This window comes from Bos indicus, chromosome 19 (assembly GCF_029378745.1).
Source record: "Bos indicus isolate NIAB-ARS_2022 breed Sahiwal x Tharparkar chromosome 19, NIAB-ARS_B.indTharparkar_mat_pri_1.0, whole genome shotgun sequence".
Lineage (NCBI taxonomy): Eukaryota > Metazoa > Chordata > Mammalia > Artiodactyla > Bovidae > Bos > Bos indicus.
In genome coordinates, this window is record NC_091778.1 from 20,279,554 (window position 1) to 20,298,032 (window position 18,479).

Here is an 18,479-nt window from a genome sequence, read left to right on the forward strand (position 1 = left end):
GTAACAAGAGAAGCACTGCACCGAGAGGCACGCACACAGCAAGGAAAAGTAGTCCCTACTGGCCGGAACTAGAGAAAAGCCTGTGCATAGCAGTGAAGAGCCTGTGCACCACATCAAAAAGACCCCATGCAGAAAAAAAAAGGGGGGGATTTTTTTTTTTTTTTGAAGTGCTGGGTACCTGGTTTTTGTTGCAAAAGCTCCTATATATTCTGGCTTCTTTACCTCTTCAGAGCGGTCCCTCAGCACCATCTGAGAGTTCTGTCTCCTGGGCTTGAAGTCCTCAAAATGTCCACCAAATAAGAGAATTTTCAGCTTTTAGGAGGCTTCCCCAGTAGCTCATTGGTAAAGAATCTGCCTGCAATGCAGGAGCCACAGGAGATGTGGGTTTGAGCCCTGTGTTGGGAAGAACCCCTGGAGGAGGGCAGGGCAATCCATTCCAATGTTCTTGCCTGAGAATCCTATGCACAGAGGAGCCTGGTGGGCTACAGTCCATAAGGTTGCGAAGAGACAAACATGACTAAAGTGACTTAGCATACACAGATGTCAGCTTTTAGCTTGTGCATCTTTTTTCAGTCAACACAGGCCACACAGAAGTATGTTCCCAGTTGAAAAACCATTAATTTGGTTCAACCCCCTTAATCTGACTGAAAGCAATCAACTCAAGACAAGGTGAAGTTGGCAGCAAAGCCCAAACAGGAAAGTGAGGAGCTGTTTCCTTTCACTCCCTTTGTTGGAACCATGGCCCAGCAGTCCTCACAGCAAATGGGACCCTAAATATGGTGGGGCTTTGAGGGAGAGTGTCAGAAACCAGGAAGGATTCTGGGAAACCACAGAGGATCCTGGGAAATCAGAAAGGATGCTGGGAAATCAGGGAGGATGCTGGGAAACCCCCTGAGGACAGTGCTTCTATCCTTCCCATGGCCTCTCTACCTGGCTGCCTCTCCCAGTTCAGAGCACACTCTTCGGCTCTCTTCTGCAGTGCACACCTCTCCAGGCTCTTAGGAAGCAGAAGTGCCTGCTTGTAGACAGAACAAGGCATGATTCAGCAGCCTTTCAGTGGCTGAAGGATGGAAGGGAGATATCAAGGGGTCGGAGAGTCTTTGATGTTACAGACTTTCCTTGACTTACAATGAAATTACCTCACAATATCATAAATTGAAAATACCCTAAGTACAAAATACATTTAATGAACCTAATCTATCAATACCGTGGCTGATCCTAGCGCACCTTGAAAGAAAAGTGAAAGTGTTAGTCGCTCAGTCACATCTGACTCTTTGTGACCCCATGGACTATAGCCCACCACGCTCCTCTGTCCATGGGATTCTCCAGACAAGAATACTGGAGTGGGTCACCATATCCTTCTCCAAGGGATCTTTCTGACCCAGGGCTTGAACCCAGGTCTCTTGCATTGCAGGCAGATTCTTTACTGTCTGAGCCACCACAGTAGTGCTCCTTAAAGATACTATAAACACATTAGCCTACAGTTGGGCAAAATCAGCTAACACAGAGCCTGTTTTATAATAAAGTGTTGAATATCTCATGTAATTTATTGAGAACTATACTGAAAGTGAACTGCTTGTCTGGGTCCAGAAGAGTCCTAAGTGTATCTGTTGTTTATCTTTGTGATCCTGTGGCTAACCAGGGCTGTGGCTGCCCTGCCCAACATCACAAGAGAATATCAGACATATGGCTAGCCTGGGAAAGGTAAAAATTCCAAGTATGGTTTCTACCGAATTTGTATTGCTTTCACCTCATCATAACATCAAAAACTCCTAAGTGGAACCATATAAGCCAGAGACTGTATTTGTGGGCATGGCTGGAGACCTCGACCAGGAGGGGAGGCAGGGCCAATAGCCTGTTCATCTCTCAATCCGATTGTTTGATTCAGGAAGAATCAGACATTTTAAAGAAGGTTCTAGAAGCAATGCTAAGTTTGAAGCATGAGTCAGCATTCACCAGTTTGGGTGAGAGGGGTGGTAAATGTGTAGACGTGTGAAGCAGCTTCTAGGCATTTTAGGGAACGTGAAGTAGTAGAAGTCCAGCAGAGCAGTTACAGTGTTAGTTCCACTTATCAGCTATGCGACAGCAGAGGAAGAAGTACCAGAGAGGGCAAGGCAAGAGGCAGGAGCCGATGACATCATGAACATTTTTTTCCCACTTTGCTGCATAGAATTAATTATATTATCATTTATAGTCATCACATGGTATTTCAGAATGTTTTGGCTTATTTGGTGATAATAATAATAACAGGCAATATTCACCACAATCTCACTAGGACTGGGTGTTATTTTGTCCAAAAAGGGTTTGGTACCTAGGGTGTTTATAGACCGCTGCTTCCTCCCAAGGTCCACAGTCCCAACAAAGTCCCTGAATGAAGGGGAAAACTCTTGAAATGTGGATGAAGTGTTAAGCTGTGGAGAGGACAGGACCCATTCAGACTGGTAAAGTCAGCCAGAGTCATGGGGGTTTTGCCTTTAGGCTGGGAACGTTACTCTCTTTCCATTGTCTAATATAAAAATGTTTCCTTGAGGCAATAATGGGATTTCAAGAGCAAGAGATACAGGCAGAGAACATATAACCTTGAGTAAAAATGTGTAAGTGAAAAAAGAAAGGTGGATGGACAGAGGTCACATTCTCCCCATAATATCTCACTGAGAGTGAATATTCTCCACCATTTAATGTCACCAACCTCACGCCCTCTGCCCAAGCCTCCTCTTGCATCCATCTCATTGTTTGTGATTGCTTCTGCTTCTGTCTAGTGGTCAGACTGTGAATCTAGACCTAAGGGCAGGGACGTTTTCCCATCTGGTTTCCGGGAGTAAACAGTGACACACAGTGTGTGGCTCAAGGGACCCCAGAAGGTCTGCGGACTGGTCTGAACACCCCGCCTCCGTTCCCCACCACCACCAAGGAGGCTGGTTGCTAACTCTCGTGGAATAGTCATTCTGAGGAAGAAGAATCACCTGCATTCAATTTTATTGGGGAGCAGGATGGGTAGGAGGGAGGCAGAACTCTTTAAAGTTGGGTTGTGGCAGGCTCTTGGGAGCACAGAGTACCGGGGAGAAAGTGGATGTAGGTTCACGGCCTCTGTTTCTCTTTTCTCACCCCCAGTGCCTGGCCCAGAGGTGAATGGGCACAGAGGCTCCACGAAACCCTGCGGTGTGACTGACCCACACGGGTCACTTGAAGCCACCTGATGGGACTCCGGACTGTGTATTAAGACAATAAGCAGACACACTCCCAGCAGAGCCCTGTGGCAGTGGGGAGGGCTTGATCTGCATTTGGAGACAAACTGTTTATCTTTGTCTCTGCCTTAAAAGGAGGGAAAAGGAACTACATTACCAAAACTAGGAAGCGGGGCCACTAGCCTGCAAAAGGAAGGCTTTGCCAGGGCCTGGTGGTCCCCCACAGAGGACTGTCAGTTCTGATGGCCAGAGGGTGGTGGAGGTGTTTGATGGCGAATAAAGAATCTAGGGGGAAGCTTCCCTGGTGGCTCAGATGGTAAGGAGTCTGCCTGCAAAGTGGGAGACCTGGGTGTGGTCCCTGGGTCGGGAAGATCCTCTGGAGAAGGGAATGGCTACCCACCCCAGTATTCTTGCCTGGAGAGTCCCAGGGACAGAAGAACCTGGTGGGCTACAGTCCATGGGCTCCCAAAGAGTTGGACAGGACCGAGTGACTAACACTTTCACTTTTTCCACTTTGAGGTGTGCTTGAAGGACCCCAGGGTCTGTGCACAAGGGCAGAAGCTTTAGACTGGGCTGGTTCCTGACTGGGGATGAGGGGCAGGCCAGGGAGCTGGGGAGCAGGTGACGAGGCAGGGACCTCAGGAGGCTGACTCCGTGCCCTGAGCCTGTCAGCCCTGTGCCATCACAAGATGCTAGAGAGAGTAGCAGAAGCATGCGTTCCTTTGCTCTCACAGCTCCACTTTTAGAAAGTTATTCCCTGGAGATGTGCCTGCAGTGAACCATGGGTGTGTAGTGTAAGGGTAAAACCAGGAAGCTTCCTGTCCATCTAGGAGGGCAGGGCTAACCCTCTGTGGATGTCAGGAAACTTTACAAGACAAAACTGCCGGATGAGAACCGAGCAAGTTCTAGCATGGTATGCTCAATTTACATTAGTAGCTGAAAAAGCTTGGAAGGATTTACACCAAGGTATTATTAATACCAGCAAGGTGTGAATTAGGGGAGAATTGGAATTTCATTCTGATTCTAGCTTATATACTTCTGTCTTGTTTGGACATTTTACACCAAGCTTTAGCTTTTTAATTGTTGAGGGTATCTGTTTATTTCTTTTTAAAATATATGTAAAAATTAATTTTTATTGGCATACAGTTGTCTTTTTTAAAAGTTAATTTTTGATTGGAGTATAGTTGCTTCTCTTTTTTTAAGATTTATTTAGTTGTTTAATATTTTGGCTGCGCTGGGTCTTCATTGTTGCTCTCAGGCTTTCTCTAATTGTGGTGAGCAGGGGCTACTCTCTCGTGGAGCACAGGCTCTAGCATTCGAGGGTTCAATAGTTGTGGCGCACTGGCTTAGTTCCATGGCATGTGGGATCTTCCCGGATCAGGGATTGAACTGGTATCTCTTGCGTTGCAAGGTGGATTCTTAATCACTGGACCATGATGGAAGCCCTTTATCATTACTTTTTTTTTTTTTTTGGCCACTCTGCACAGCATGTGGGATCTTAAATTCCCTGACCAGGGATGGAACCTATTCCCCTTGCATGAGAATCACAGAGTCTTAACCACTTCCAGGGAAGCCCCTACCGCAAACATTTTTAAAAAGTCAATTTAGGGAATTTCCTGGTGGTCCAGTAGTTAGGGCTCCATGCTTTCACTGCTGGGGGCCCAGGTTCAATCTCTGATGGAGGAACTAAGATCCTATAAGCCACATGGCTTGGCCTCAATATAGCATTTAAAAAGTTGCATTTAAAATTTCTGCCTTCAGTTCTGTGAACAAGTCATTCCAGCAAAGGCACAGAGCACCTACCCACTTCCCCCTTTATTCTGTCCACATTCTCTAAGGTGGGGAGCGTGAGGGGGTGCAGAGCATGTGAGGGAGTGGAGGGCATGAGGGGGCTGGGAGTTGAACTGCTCTGCACTCTGCCGTGTTTCTTGGCACATAAGTTAGCCCTTCTGAGCCTCACTGCGTTCACCTATAATGCAGGCTCAGAGCTACCTCTGATGCTCTGGGCCCCAGGGAAGTAGAAGTTGCCACAGTCCAACTCCACGGCCAGGGCAGCGTGGGTTCAGAGTTAGACCCAGGCTCAAGGTAGGGGAAAGAGGCAGGAAGGAGACAAGGAAACAGGGGTGAAGACGAGCTCTCATTTCTTCTGGACTCGGGCTGTGGGTACAGGAGGTTTTCATGTCACTTGGGTCCAGGGCTTCCCGCCCTGATGCTGACCCCACCTTCTCCAAGGTCGAGTCTTCCTGGGCCTCTCCAGGCATCTCCAGCTAAACAGACCTGGGCTGTCTGGGCTGCGCCTAGCTCCCCTGAGACTGTGTAGCTCACACCTTTGGACCCGGCAATGAAAAGTTCTTCTTCATCAGCAAGAAGTGAGAATTTTGGAGAGATGAAGAAATGCAGTCCGCAGACATTCCAGGGTGGATTTAGAAGCAGAGAGAGGACTGGTTGGGCTGGGATGGAAGTGGGAGAATGGTGGCCTTTGCAGCCTGGGATACAAACACAGGACCCAGTGAATAGGGTGTGTGTGTGTGTGTGTGTACCCAGTGAATAGGGTGTGTGTGTGTGTACCCAGTGAATAGGGTGTGTGTGTGTGTGTGTGTGTGTGTGTGTGTGTGTGTGTACCCAGTGAATAGGGTGTGTGTGTGTGTGTGTGTGTGTGTGTACCCAGTGAATAGGGTGTGTGTGTGTGTGTGTGTGTGTGTGTGTGTGGACCCAGTGAATAGGGTGGGTGTGTGTGTGTGTGTGTGTGTGTGTGGACCCAGTGAATAGGGTGTGTGTGTGTGTGTGTGTGTGTGTGTGGACCCAGTGAATAGGGTGTGTGTGTGTGTGTGTGTGTGTGTGTGATGGGGGACGGGATCACCTTCTGGAGCAGTCAGAGGTGGATCCCAAAGGAATCCAATGCCAGGGTGAGGTGTCCCAAATTGGGCAGTAGAACTTGAGATGCAAAGGGAGACCGGTGATATGGGGACCCATCCCGGCAAGCCCAGCCTCTGGAGCCTGAGATCACACGTTCTGAACTCCTGCCGCCAGGGCTTTAGAAGTTCTCTGGAAGCTGCCGGTGACTGCCTTCTGACCCACCTGGCGCTTGAGGGACTCCTCAGATATTTGTCACATGAGTGAGCCAGGAAGGAAACAGAGATAGATGCCCTTCCCATTCACGCCCTGCCCAGGGCCACCGCTGCTCAGCAGCAAACTAGGCCACCGGCCTGACCCAGTTTCCCCGGGTGCCAGCCGAGCCCTAGGAACCCTGGATGAGGCCAGAGCAGGCGTCCGGGGTGACTCCCAGGCGCCGCCCGGCGGCCCCGCGGCCCTCCTCTGCAGTTCCTTGGATCGGTCTGACTTTGGCCTCGGCCACGACTCTTGTGACTCATCTCCTGGAGGAGAGAGAACAAAGGGGCCTTTGTGGTCCCCGCGCTGGCCCGAGGCTGGCGCGTCCTGGGCAGCACCGCCCCCCGGTGGCCGCGGCGCCCCGGGGTGCTGGCCCAGCTCCGACCCTGCTGGCCTTGCGATCCGGTCCGTCCAGTGATCCGGAGCCTGTCCGCCCCGGTGCAGAGGGAGGGCTGCGTTATGGGCGAAGCCTCTACAAAGGGTGGAATTGTTCGTCCAGCGCCCCGGGGAGAAGGCAAGCTCGGCCTTCAGGAACTGCTCCCCGGGGAGCCCTTTCACAGAGCGGGGCGGGGGCCACGGCCCTTCTCTAGTGAAAGCCTGGCTTGACTTCCTGCTTTCCGCCTCCCAGAGACCACGTGTCTGCTGTATTTTAAAAATAGATGCGAACATCTGCCGTTTCCCTTTTGTGAGTGGTCTATTCATATCTCTTGTCCATTTTTTTTTCCATTTTCTATTTTTTTCCTCTTACTGATTTTTAGAAAATTTCCTTCATGTTGAGTCTGTCATGTGCTGTAAATATTTTCCTAAGCTTAGAATTTGCCTCGATTTTGGTTTTGGTGATTTTTGACACATACACCCGTTACATTTTTATGTTCTCTGACTTTTTGATGTTTTGCTTTATTCTCTCCCCTGTTGCTTTCTGCTTATAGGACTGTTTCCTTCTGAGTTTCAAAGGGTTCCCTAATTTTCTTCTAGATCTCAATTTTTTTTTCCTTCTCCTTCCCACTCTACTCCCCCCCTCCCCCGTTCCTCCTCCTCCTTTTAAATCCTGGAATTTAGCTTTTAGATCCTGGAATTTCTTTTGATATAAAGTGTGAAGAAAAGGGGAGAAGGAAATGGCAACCCACTCCAGTGTTCTTGCCTGAAGAATCCCGGGGACGGCGGAGCCTGGTGGGCTGCCGTCTATGGGGTTGCACAGGGTCGGACATGACTGAAGCAACTTAGCAGCAGTGAAGAAAAGGAGCTTCCCAGGTGGTGATAGTGGTAAACAACTTGCCTGCCAATGCAGGAGTCAGATCCCTGGGTTGCCAAGATGCCCTGAAGGAGGACGTGGCAACCGACTCCAGTATTCTTGCCTGGAGAATCTCATGGACAGAGGAGCCTGGCAGGTTATGGGCCATAGAGTCACAAAGAATTGAAGCATGTGAAGTAAAGATGTAAGCTTATTTTTTTCCCCCAAATAATTAGCTAACTTTCAAAATACCATTCATTATTCAGCCTTTCTCCTTTAGCAGAGTATTTCCTCACTTGTTTGAAATACCACCTCAATTATAAACTAAATGCTTGGGCTTGTTTCTGGCCAAGCAGAAACAAGTCAAACGGAATAGACTTCTTCAAAAAAAGAAGTCAAAAGGAATAGACTTCTTTAAAAAAAAAAAAAGGCATTAGACCACTGCTCATAAACTTAGGACATATTCACATTCTTTAAGTTCCAGCTAAAAATGCAGTCTTGAGTGAGACATCCGTGAATGAAAACTGGATGGGAAATATTTCATTTAAAAGGATAAGACAGTTCTGGGGAATTCCCTGGTGGTCCAGTGGTTAGGACTCTGTGCTTTCACTTCCAAGGGTGCACCCAAATTAAAAAAATTAAAGTATAAGGACATTTTAAATTCTTATAATGCAAAACGCCAAGCTCCCCTCCAGAAGGGCTAGATTAATTTATCTTCCACCGGAAGAGTATGAGAATGCCCTTACTATACTCATGCCAAGGATGAGAATTGTTTGTAAAAATAGATCCTAATTTCAAAGACAAAAATATACCACTTCATTGTTCTGTCTTAATCTGCAGTTATTTGGTGCTGGGGAACCCCTTTCAGCAGGACCACCTGGGCAGTGCTGCAACTGCCCTATTTCCTCATCTGAGGCTCACCTGAGATCTGCCTTTGCCGCCTCTCTCTACTCCTTATGGCTAATATGACCATGATTTTTTTTTTTTAATTGAAGTGAAATTCACCTAGCATTAAATTAACCATTTAAGTGAACAAACCGTTGGCATTTATTAATAGTACATTCTCAAGGTTGTGCAACTATCACCTCTCTTTAGTTCTAAAACATTTACGTCACCCCCAAAGCAGACCCATAGCAATTAAGCAATCAATGTCCATTTCTCTCTCCCCATAACCTGGCAACCACAAATATGCTTTCTGTCTCTATGGATTTAACTATTCCAGAATTTTATATAAATGGAATCATATATTATGTGACCCTTTTAGAATATTAATTATTTTTGGCTGTGCTGGGTTTTCGTTGCTGCATGGGCTTTCTCTTGTTGCAGTACACGGGCTTCTCACTGTGGTGGTTTTTCTTGTTGCGGAGCATGGGCTCTAGAGTGTGCAGTCTTTAGCAGTTGTGGCACACAGGCTTAGCTGCCCCTCAGCATGTGGAATCTCCCTAGACCAGGGATCGAACACACATCCACTGCATTGTCAGGCGGATTCTTAACCACTGGACCACTTATGTGACTTTTTTTGTGTCTGGCTTTTTTGTCTTAGCAAAATATTTTTGAGTCTCACCCATATTGTTGTAGTGTGTATCAGTACCTTTATGGCTGAATAATATTCCATTCCAATTTGCTTATCCATCCATTCCTCCCCTGATGGACTTTTAGGCTGCCTCCACTTTTTTAGTGGAGAAGACAATGGCACCCCACTCCAGTACTCTTGCCTGGAAAATCCCATGGATGGAGGAGCCTGGTAGGCTGCAGTCCATGGGGTTGCTAAGAGTCAGACACAACTGAGCGACTTCACTTTCACTTTTCACTTTTACGCATTGGAGAAGGAAATGGCAACCCACTCCAGTGTTCTTGCCTGGAGAATCCCAGGGACGGGGGAGCCTGGTAGGCTGCAGTCCATGGGGTTGCTAAGAGTCAGACACAACTGAGCGACTTCACTTTCACTTTTCACTTTTACGCATTGGAGAAGGAAATGGCAACCCACTCCAGTGTTCTTGCCTGGAGAATCCCAGGGACGGGGGAGCCTGGTGGGCTGCCGTCTATGGGGTCGCACAGAGTCAGACACGACTGAAGTGACTTAGCAGCCACTTTTTTAGCTATTATGAATAGTGCTATGAACATTAGTACAGACTATGATTTTTTTGAAGTAATAACTGGGTAGCAATGTGACAAAGCAGGTTTTCTAATCTGTGAATTTTTTTAATATGAAAATTTCATGGTGTTGTAAAAGCAAATCATATTTTGACATACATTTCATGATATCAATGAAAAGTACCTGTAAAGAGTAGAGGGGAGAATGCACATTTGTTGACCACAGATGTGTCAGGCTTAACTGATGGTAGCAGAATGTGCCCTGCTTGTATCCCCTGGCCACCTGGAGTCACTTTGCAGATCGTAGCCTTAGGAAGGTCGCTTCCTACATCTGTGCCTCAGGACATGCAGCCTGCACAGGGGCAGCTCTGAAGTACCAAGGAGTTGCCAATATCCCAGGTGTGACCCTTAGCCAATGAGGAGCATCCTTACCCCTCTGCTGAATCCTGACGTGTGTTCTGTGCAGCCCCGCAGAGGGTCCTGGTGGGAGTGACCTGTTACCCCCAGTGGTCATTTGATCATGTGTGCAGACATCAGGGGCCTCTCACCTCTGTTTCACTTCCCCTCCCTCACTGCATGTTGGATTTCTGACTCCTTCCTTTGTTTATTTTGTAATTGGCAGAAAGTGAAGAGGAACTAAAAAGCCTCTTGATGAAAGTGAAAGAGGAGAGTGAAAAAGTTGGCTTAAAGCTCAACATTCAGAAAACGAAGATCATGGCATCTGGTCCCATCACTTCATGGGAAATAGATGGGGAAACAGTGGAAACAGTGTCAGACTTTATTTTGGGGGGCTCCAAAATCACTGCAGATGCTGACTGCAGCCATGAAATTAAAAGACACTTACTCCTTGGAAGGAAAGTTATGACCAACCTAGATAGCATTTTCAAAAGCAGAGACATTACTTTGCCAACAAAGGTTCATCTAGTCAAGGCTATGGTTTTTCCAGTGGTCATGTATGGATGTGAGAGTTGGACTATAAAGAAACTTGAGCACTGAAGAATTGATGCTTTTGAACTGTGGTGTTGGAGAAGACTCTTGAGAGTCCCTTGGACTGCAAGGAGGTCCAACCAGTCCATCCTAAAGGAGATCAGTCCTGGGTGTTCATTGGAAGGACTGATGCTAAAGCTGAAACTCCAATACTTTTTCACAAGAAGAGTTGATTCATTGGAAAAGACCCTGATGCTGGGAGGGATTGGGGGCAGGAGGAGAAGGGGACGACAGAGGATGAGACGGCTGGATGGCATCACCGACTCGATGGACATGAGTTTGGGTGAACTCCAGGAGTTGGTGATGGACAGGGAGGCCTGGTGTGCTGCGATTCATGGGGTCGCAGAGAGTCTGACACGATTGAGTGACTGAACTGAACTGAACTGAGCAAATTACTTAAACCCAGTGCCTTAGGGACCCCATTTATAGCATAGAGCTAGTCCTAAATGCCTGCCTCGATGAGCACCAAATGAACTAACGTACGTGAAGCGTCTAAAAAAGTGCCTGGCACAGAGCATGTGCTCAAAATATCAATCATGATAATATAAGTAGGACCAGCACAGATTCTGAGGACTGAAACATGCCTGGCTCAGTTTCTTCATCTGAAATGTGGATTAAGATGCTTCTTTTGAAAGATGAAGGTGAGGAGTACGTGGCATGACATAATTTATGCTAAAAAGCACAGGGCCTGGCCCTAGGTGAGGACCAGTCCTGGCCAGGCCAATCACTCTACCTTCATGGAATGGCTGTGCCACCATGAGTGACTTCCACCAAACAGGAGGGGCCAGTGCTGGGGTGCAGGCGAGACATTTCAGAGTCCCCGGTCACTTCCTCCTTTGTCTCTGGAGAATGGTGTGACCTCAGGTGGGTCATTGTCCCTGAGGCTTTGGTTTGTACCTTCCCCAAAAGAAGTGGTTGAATTTAGGGGATGGTCAAATACTGTACTGGCTCTAAAGATCTAGGGAGAGTCCTGCCCTGGGATGGACAGACACACAGATGCACACACACACACACACACACACACCCCCACTGCCGAAAGGAAGCATCTGCGTATCTGCTGGGCCACTTGAGTCACCTCCTGGAATCTTAGGCCCCAAGCTCTGTTGCTCTTGAAAATCACCCAGAGTAGAATAATGAATCCAAAAAACTTTTCCAGGCATTTACACATGTGAAAGCTGTTTTCCTCTTAGGCCCCTCCTCTCCTTTTGTCACTCTGCAAATGTGTGTGGCTGCCTTGCCAAGTCTTGGGATCAGGCCACATCTCCCTGCTGAGGGCTGGGGTGAGGGGCTGGGGGAACCTGGGAAGGTTGGCCTGCTCTTTCCTTCCTCACTGCTCTCTTCCCAGCTGCTGCAGGTATCTCAGAAACCCAGAGGAAGAAGTCAACAGCTCCCAGCGTTTTACAGGGGTCATAAAACGAGGCTCCACCCCGCAGAGAAAGCCAAGGAAGGGAAGTAATCACAGAACAGAGGGGGCCTGGGGAGACGGCAGCACTAGGTGCAGAGGCGCAGAGGCAAGGGGCGGGCGGGACTCAGAGAGCATGCGCAGAGGCTAAGCGCCAAGCTGCCAGTGCGCAGAGAGCATGCGCAGCCCGTCCCCCTCGGGGCTCCAGGCATCAGATCCACAGGCTGGGTCTTCTTTCAGCGCCCAGACTCCTAAGGGGCCGGGGGAGACACAGAGCTTTGTTTTTTATAAACGTGTCTCATTTCGGAGCCCCTTTTCCATCAGGCTCATGGCGAAAAATATCACTTCTTCGAGGAATTACATCTTATTTCTGAGATCTTAGTGCAATAATGCATAGTAGGAGGATGGTATTTTGGTCCTCATGAAACAATTCCCATATCACTTCTGACATAGGCACTTGCCCCATCCACAGGTCCCCATTCTTTAAGTCTGATGTTTTCCTGGTACCTCCTCATGGTCACTGTCACAGCCAAAGGGTATCCCCAAACCATCTCCTTTGCTGCCCTGCCAGGCTTCTGCTGTCTCCCGGGGCGTCTGCCATTCTTCAGGCCGGGGGACCCTCCTCCTGGTTCTGGGCTCTCTCCCTACGGCTCTGGCCAAAGTGTCCCCTTTTAGCCTCTCTGGAAATTAACTCAAGTCTCTTAAGACGTAGGCTCCTAAAAAAGATTTTTTCGGTTGCTTCTGCTTCCCTCTTCTTCCTCTCTGCTCTACCTGGACCCGCACAAATGGCTCAAATGTGGGAAAGGAAATGGTAATATACAGGGAGAAGAAAGAACACTGAATATCTCACATGGAGTTGCATAAATAAGTACATACAGGAAAAACGATAAGCTTTTTACTTCTTAGTGCTTCTAAAGTCTTGACCAATATCATACAAGATCTAAAAATTTGCATGAGTCCAAAAATGGAGCCATGTTATCTGTTGCTAGGGTGGTTAAGGCTGAAAGCAAGAACCATTTAATCTCACCACCATCTCCTGATATTATTCTCATTTTATGTTTGAGGAAACTAAGTCTTAATGAAAGTGTTAGTCATGTCCAACTCTTTGTGACCCCATGGACTGTAGCCTGCCAGGCTTCTCTGTCCATGGAATTTTCCAGGCAAGAATACTGAAGTAGGTTGCCATTTCCTCCTCCAGGGGAATCTTCCTGACCTAGAGATTAAACCCAGTTCACCTGCATTGCAGGTGGATTCTTTACCTCCTGAGCCACCGGGGAAGTCATGTGGGTAACTGATACGTGTCCTTCCAATGTGCATACCCAAATCACTTCGTGAAAAGTGGTGCACGAGTTGAGGGAACGAAATCCTAAACTTTGCTGTTGTTGCTATACAGACGAACTCTTTATTCAGACAGAACTTCCTCGGGAAACCTGAAGGTGTATTTCTGTTCTGTTAGAGGGCAACTGGTCAGAGGGTTCTGTGTGCAGCCTTCTCCTTCCCCTCATCCCTGGAGGGCACTTGGGGGGCGCTGCTGTGATATTCTAAGCCCAGCAGCCCTCTGGTCTGTGTGGCCTCCAGGCCAGCTCTACAGCTCTACATCCTGGATGGGGATGTTCTTGGTGCCCAGCCCAGTGGATTTCCTTGGCAGACATTGACTTTGTGGGACACGCAATCGAAACCTCCCACTTGATTCTTCCCTTGAGGCTGCCGGGCCCTGAGCCTGGATACCAGGTCGGGGCCAGATCCCTGGGGTTCCGAGAGGATTTGGAGGCTGGCCCACCCCCCACTGCCCCATCTCACTACTGCGGCCACTGCAGTCAGCCAAGGCTGGATGGGGCCAATTGCTTTAAATAAATGTTAATCCTGCTCAGAGCTAGATTGACAGGGCCTCTGGGAAGGGCCACAAGGAACAGAGCTACAATTTGTCCCCTGAGGCAGTTTTTTCTTTCTTTTTGGCAACTCTCTTCATGGAGGCCATTGCTATTCCATCTCCTTTTATTCACAAAAATGAATGTTTCCAGAAACATTATAGGCCTTGGGGTTCTGTAGCTGGTCATCTCATCCGTTCACTCGCCGAATAAACATTAGGCGAGCACCGACAGGGTACCAGGTGTGTGTCTAGTACCAGGGATGCAAAGGTGAGGCAGATGTGTCTCCTCCACAGTCCACAGGTCAGAGGTCACAGTCACAGTTCGTGTCTCTGTGCTTTTCTAGCCCTGGGAAATTGTAGTGGACATTTGCTGGCTTTTGGCCACTTAGCATTCATTTCCCCTAACAGCTCTCTGGTTTCCTTTCCCATGACCTGCCCCCCACAAGCACAGCCTTGCTGAGACAATGAATCGGGGAAGCTAGCCCTCCCCTTCTGAAAATCAAAGAGGTGGCTGGAGGTTTTCTCAGCCACAATTCTTCCTCTTTCTGCCCTAATGAGACCAAAACCTGGAGACACGACACAAGTCCTGCAAGTCAGACCCCTTCCAGGACTTTGAAACAAAGTTGGGAGCAACAGGTTCTTCATCCAAGCAGCATAACCTCTGCCAAGGAACTTGTGCTTCCTGTACTTTTTCGACGCCTTGTTCTCCAGCCTTTCTGTGGATTCTGGGCTTCTCCCAAGTTTCTTTTCCTTTTTAAGAAAAATTTATTTGGGGCTGCACAGGGTCTTTGATGAGGCTCATTGGCTTTTCTTTCCTGTCTGTCTGTCATCTATCTGAGTCTTAGTTGCAGCATGAGGGATCTTCCTTGCATTATTTGAGAATCTTTTGTTGTGGCTTCTAGTTGCAGCTGCAGCTGCTAAGTCTCGTCAGTCGTGTCCAACTCTGTGCGACCCCATAGACGGCAGCCCACCAGGCTCCCCGGTCCTTGGGATTCTCCAGGCAAGAACACTGGAGTGGGTTGCCATTTCCTTCTCCAATGCATGAAAGTGAAAAGTGAAAGTGAAGTTGCTCAGTTGTGTCTGACTCTTCACGACCTCATGGACTGTAGCCTACCAGGCTCCTCTGTCCATGGTATTTTCCAGGCAAGAACACTGGAGTGGGTTGCCATTACCTTCTCTGCCTAGCTGCAGCACGCAGGCTCAGTTGCTCCATGGCATGCGGGATCTTAGTTCCCCCACCAGGGATCAAACCTGTGTCCCCTGCATTGAAGGCAGATTCTTACCCAGTGGACCACCACGGGAGTCCCTTCTTTTTTTTCAGATTGCTAGACTTGGTTTCTGTCGCTTGCAATCAGAAGAACCCTGACCAATATCTGGGCGCCAGCTATTATTTCACTTGCATCTAACTTGCTTACCACATCCATTGGCAAGCAACTGTTCCGGGTCAGAGGTCGTGGATACATCGACCTGAAGGAAGACAGACAAACCGAAAGTGTTTAAACTATGAGCAGGGTCCTGCAAGCTCAGGGAACAAGGGAGGAAGAGGTCAGCTCCACCTGATGGTAGCAGGAAGCCATGAAGGCAGGTCATCCAGATAGAGTTCCCTCTTTTGCCCTCTCCCTCCTCCCCTTCCTCAAGCTTCTCCGCACAGAAGTTGGAGGGATCTTTTACAAATCAGATCAAGTCACTGCTGGGCTCAAACCCTCCAGGGGCTCCCTGTTGCACTCAGAGCACAAGCCAAGTCCTACAGTGGCCTACAGGCCCTTTGTAAGGTGGTTCCCCAGCGAAGGACTGTGTCCTGTGCAATGGCATGGGGCCTCAAGGGCAGGCTCTCTCCAACTAGAAGGAAAGAGGTTGCCACAGAGATTGTTTACTTCTGTATTTTAATTATGGTAAAATGCATAGAACTTAAAATTTATCAACCCTTTTTAAATGTGCAGTTCAGTGGCACTAAGTACATTCATATTGTTACGCAAATAGCACCAGTATTCATCCACAGAACTCTTGAACTTGTAAAACTGAAACTCTACACCCATTAAACAATAACTCCCCATTCCCTCCTGCCCCACACTGTCCCTGGCAATTCTTCTACCTTTAAGAATTTTAGACTACTCTAGGTACCTCATATGGAGAAGGAAATGGCAGCCCACTCCAGTATTCTTGCCTGGAGAATCCCAGGGATGGAGGAGCCTGGTGGGCTGCCGTCTATGGGGTCGCACAGAGTCAGACACGACTGAAGCGACTTAGCAGCAGCAGGTACTTCATATATTTGTCCTTTGGTGACTTATTTCACTTAGCATAATGTCTTCAAGGTTCACCCATGTTGTAGCACATGTCAGAATTTCCTTCCTTTTTAAGGCTGAATAACATTCCACTGTATGTATATGTCACATTTGTTATCCATTCACCTGTTGATGGGCTTCCCAGGTGGTTCAGTGGTAAAGAATCCGCCTGCCAATGCAGGAACTGCAGGACATGTGGGTTGGATCCCTGGGTTGGTAAGATCCCCTGGAAGAGGAAAGGGCAACTGACACCAATATTTTGCCTGGAAAATTCCATGGACAGAGGAGCCTGGTGGGCTACAGTCCACGGGGTTGCAGAGAGTCAGACATGACTGAACACACAGGCAGGCACACCTTTCGACAGACACTTTGCACGCTTCCACCTTTTAGTTATCGTGAATAACGCTACTATGAACATGGGCTTACAAGTATTTCTTTGAGTGTTTGCTTTCAAAACTTTCTGGTACACACCCAGAAAGCAGAATTGCTGGATCATATTCTTCATTTTGAGGAACTACCATACTGGTTTTTTCTTTTCAAACTTTTAATTTTATATTGGAGTATAGCAGATTAACTGGAGAAGGCAATGGCACCCCACTCCAGTACTCTTGCCTGGAAAATCCCATGGACGGAGGAGCCTGGTAGGCTGCAGTCCATGGGGTCGCGAAGAGTCGGACACGACTGAGTGACTTCACTTTCACTTTTCACTTGCATGCATTGGAGAAAGAAATGGCAACCCACGCCAGCGTTCTTGCCTGGAGAATCCCAGGGACGGGGGAGCCTGGTGGGCTGCTATGGGGTCGCATAGAGTCAGACACGACTGAAGCGACTTAGCAGCAGCAGCATAGCAGATTAACAATGCTGTGATATTTTCAGGTGTACAGCAAAGAGACTCACTCATACATAATCCCATCCAGGCTGCCAAATAACATCGAGCAGAGTTCTCTGTGCTATACAGTAGCTCCTTGTTGGTCATTCATTTTAAATATAGCAGTGTGTACATGTCCATCCCAAACTCCCCAACTATCCCTTCCCCCATCCTTCCCTACTGGCAATCATAATTTTGTTCTCTAAATTTGTGAGTCTGTTTCTGTGTTGTAAATAATTCATTTGTATCATTTCTTTTTAGATTCCGCATATAAAGGATATCATATGGGAGTTTCACTGGTATAGCTCAGAGGTAAAGCTTCCGCCTGACAATGCAGGAGACAGGGGATGGATCCCTGGTCCAGGAAGATCCCGCATGTCTCGGAGCAACTAAGCCCGTGGGCCACAACTACAGAGCCTGTAACCTAGGGCCCAGAAACCGCAAGTACTGAGCCCACGTGCCCTAGGGTCTGTGCTCCGAAACGAGACGCCACCGCAATGAGAAGCCCCCATACCCCTCTCTCTGCAACTAGAAAAAAGAAAGCCCTCGCAGCAATGTAGATCCAGCGCAGCCAAAGGGAAAAAAAAGGATATCGTACGATATTTGTCTTTCTTTGTCTGACTTACTTCACTCAGTACGACAGTCTCTAGGTCCATCCATGATGTGGCAAACATCACCATATTGTTGTTGACAGCAGCCATACAATCAATCGTACATTTCCACCGACAGCGCACAAGTTCCAATTTCTCCACAGCCTTTTCAGTGCTTCTCGGTTTTTTGTTTGTTTTTTGAGAATAGCCATCCTAATGGATGAACTGGTATCTCATTGTGGTTTTGATTTGTCTTTAAGTATTAGTGATATAGAGCAACTTTTCTTGTGTTTATTGGCCATTCCTTTATCTTTGGGGAAATCTCTGTTTAAGTCCTTCGCTCATTTTAAAATGGTATTGTGTGTGTTTTTTTGTTGTTGTTGATTCTTAGGATATCTATATTCTGGATATCAACCCCTTATGACGTATAGAGTTTGCAAATATTTTCTTTTGTTCTGTGGGCTAGCTTTTCACAGTTACTTGAGCCCTTTGATGTACATACACCATGGGGAAGATTTTTTTTTTTATTAATTTATTTTTGGCTGCCCTGGGTCTTACTTGCTGCGTGCAGACGTTCTCTGGTTGCAGTGAATGGCGGTTGCTGTCTCGCTGCGGTACTCGGGCTTCTCATTGTCGTGGAGTGGGGGCTCTAAGACCCGTGGGCTCCAGTGGTTGTGGCACATGGCCTTAGTTGCCGGGTGACATGTGTAATCTTCCCAGACCAGGGATCAAACCCATGTCTCCTGCATTGGCAGGCGGATTCTTAACCACTGGACCCCTAGGGGTGTCCATGGAGAAGATTTTAAAGGATTGGTAAGAAGTCTGTCCATTTGGGCAGCAGTGGAGGGAAAGGAAGGTGTTT

General features: G+C 47.9%; 1 long non-coding RNA gene across 1 annotated transcript; it reads left to right on the forward strand.

Moving 5' to 3' along the window:
• The first annotated feature begins 3,382 nt into the window (after positions 1-3,382).
• On the forward strand, positions 3,383-15,462 carry LOC139177512 (uncharacterized). Its single transcript, XR_011561935.1, has 2 exons — positions 3,383-3,501; positions 10,241-15,462. It is a non-coding gene; the product is annotated as an uncharacterized lncRNA (long non-coding RNA).
• The last annotated feature ends 3,017 nt before the right edge of the window (positions 15,463-18,479 follow it).